The sequence below is a fragment of the Chenopodium album genome, chromosome 9 (genome assembly GCF_948465745.1).
Source record: "Chenopodium album chromosome 9, dcCheAlbu1.1, whole genome shotgun sequence".
Taxonomy (NCBI): domain Eukaryota; kingdom Viridiplantae; phylum Streptophyta; class Magnoliopsida; order Caryophyllales; family Amaranthaceae; genus Chenopodium; species Chenopodium album.
Window position 1 is genome coordinate 22,011,831 of NC_137842.1, and position 2,850 is coordinate 22,014,680.

The 2,850-nt window shown below is 37.6% G+C and overlaps 1 non-coding gene across 1 annotated transcript; it reads right to left on the reverse strand.

Annotated features, from left to right (window-relative positions):
* Positions 1-1,109: 1,109 nt before the first annotated feature.
* On the reverse strand, positions 1,110-1,216 carry LOC145561123 (small nucleolar RNA R71). The gene has a single exon (XR_014093703.1). It is a non-coding gene; the product is annotated as a small nucleolar RNA R71 (small nucleolar RNA).
* Positions 1,217-2,850: the final 1,634 nt, after the last annotated feature.

A 2,850-nucleotide genomic window follows, 5' to 3' on the forward strand; every position in this document is an offset into this window, starting at 1 on the left:
TGATTCGAGATTCGACATATGAGAATTGATGTTTAAGTCTAGTTGCAATAGGCAGGTCAATTTATAGATGGTTAAGTCGAGATTCGAAAGATGAGATTTAATACCGGTAAATTAATTGTGTGGTTGTAATACGTAGCGAAAGCCCTTTATGATCTGATTAATGTATGCAATGATGAATGATTATTATATTCTACCCTGGAATATTATTTATTGGTGAACCTATGCCCTAGATCCTTTTATATATTACTTTCTCCTGACTCTTAATCTTCGTAGTTTAGTTTTTTAGATTACTGGTTACTTTGTAATTTAGATTACTTTAATTGATTAGGAATAGAAAGTCTCGTTTCTCTGTGGATTCGACCCTAATTCCCTATCTACATTACTTTTGATTACGGGATACGACTTTACCTTGTCAAAATTTGGCGCCGTTGCCGGGGAAACGGTTTTATTTTTATATCTGATTATTTTTGTAATCTAGGTTATTTCTCTTTGTCTCAGAGAACTTTAGTTCTTTGAGGCAAATCTCACATTTGATTTTAGTTTTTTTTGTTTATGCCCAGGTGTTCCAGATCAGGGTACATCCCATTCGATCCTGAGATCGAACGATCCTTCCATAGAAAGAAAAATCTTTACAAGCAAATCCTAGGGATTCTGGTGATAATAATAATCACCGGGACCCCCCATCTAGTTCTAGCGATTCAGAGGTATCATCAGATCCATAATCAGAGATGACGACTCCAAAGAAGCTTAGTGATTACTCACAACCAAAGCTCACAACTTTTCCACATCTCACTCCCACTCCAGCTCTTGATGGGGTACAATTTGAAATTAAACCGCAATTTATAACGATGATAGAGAGGAAGCAATTTAGTGGAGCTAAGGGTGAAGACCCAAATCTTCACATTGCAGACTATTGGTAATATTGTAATACCATCAGGCAAGCCGGGGTCACACAAGACCAAATCAGGGAGATTCTTTTTCCTTTCTCTTTTAACTTGAAAAGCCAAATTATGGTTTAATGGTTTAAATAGAACTGCACTTGGTATAACTGATTGGGAAACTCTTGTTTGAATTTTTATAACAAGTATTATCCTGCAGAGAGAACAGACGTACTACGGAGTGCAATTCAGAACTTTGCCCAAGAAGCCGATGAAACTTTATATGAGGCTTGGGAGAGGTTCAAGGGCCTACAAAGAGAATGCCCCCGCCATAATTTGGTACTATGGAAGTTAATCCATGCCTTTTACAATGGCATTGGAAATTCATCTAGAATAATTTTAGATTATGCAACTAGTGGGAGATTTATGAATCTTAATGTTGATGATGCAGGTCAGGTTATTGAAGATATTGCGATACATAATTCCCAATATGGGAATCCTAGAGGATTTGCTAACATGGGGAAGCATAGTGTTCAATGTGTATCCTTTTTTCAAGCTCAATTGACCTCTAACTGCCAAAAATTAGATAATCTTAGCACTGCTAATCTAGCTAATGTTTCTGCAATTAATAATAATGCTAATGAGGTTTTTTGTGAAAATTGTGGAATTTTAGGTTATTGGGAACAAGATTGCAGGAGTTCCGTGGAGCTAGTTAATGCCTTTCAAGCTTATAGGCAGAATAACCCATACTCAAACACCTACAATCCTGGGTATCGGAATCATCCGTACCTTTCCTACCGGAGTACTAATGTTCAAAATCCACCACCACAAGAACCACAGGCGCCGCAACAACAATAGCAGAAATATTACCATCCCAATGTTGGCCACAAGAACCAACCACAACAACCCTCCTCATCTTCCGACCCCACTTTGGTAGAAATAAGAATGATGCTGGTTAATATGCAGAAGCACATGGAGAGTAGAGATGCACAAATTGTCTCAATTCTAGCACATAATAAAATCGACATAATCAAATTGCGCAACTTTCCGCTACTCTACAAGCCCGCCATCAGGGAGCTCTGCCAGCACAGCCGACAAGGCCTACGGATCAAGCCTATGAAATTACTCTGAGGAGTGGTTCAAACTATAAAGGGCCCCCTATGCCCAGAGTTAATGAACCTGTTTTATTAAATAATGCTAATCTTGATTTCGTTAAACCTGACAATGTAGCTACTAACCCTGCAGGGCTAAAGCATAGTACTAATATATCTAATTCTACATTGCAGGGTACAACTCCAGAGAAGGTGGCCACTCTAGATAAGAGCAATAATGCTCCAAAGCCAGTTATCAAACTTCCATTCCCCAATCGTCACTTAAAGACAAACTTGGAAAAGTAGTTTGGTATGTTCCTGTAGATGGTAAAAGATTTAAAGGTAACAGTTCCCTTCACGGAATTAATCACACAAATTCCTTCATATGCAAAATTTATGAAAGAAATAATGACAAGAAAAAAGGTCTATTAGTGAGGTAGAGACAGTAGCTTTCACTACAGAGTGTAGTGCCGTACTCCAAAATAAATCTCCACCTAAATTAAAAGATCCGGGTGGCTTTTCTATCCCTTGTCATATAGGCAATCTAATGATTGATAATGCATTGTGTGATTTGGGTGCTAGCGTTAGTGTTATGTCATTATCTGTGTTTTCCAAGTTTAATATGGATAAATTAAAAGCTACTAATATTACTCTACAAATGGCCGACCGTTCTTTTAAATACCCCTTAGGTATCTTAGAGGATGTCCCCGTTAGATTAGGTAAATTTTATATACCTGTTGATTTTGTTGTTCTTGATATGGCTGAGGATATGCAAACCCCGATTATTTTGGGTAGACCATTCCTTAACACTGCAGGAACAATTATAGATGTGAGAAGTGGTAAATTAACACTATCAGTAGGGGACGATAAAATTATTTTTA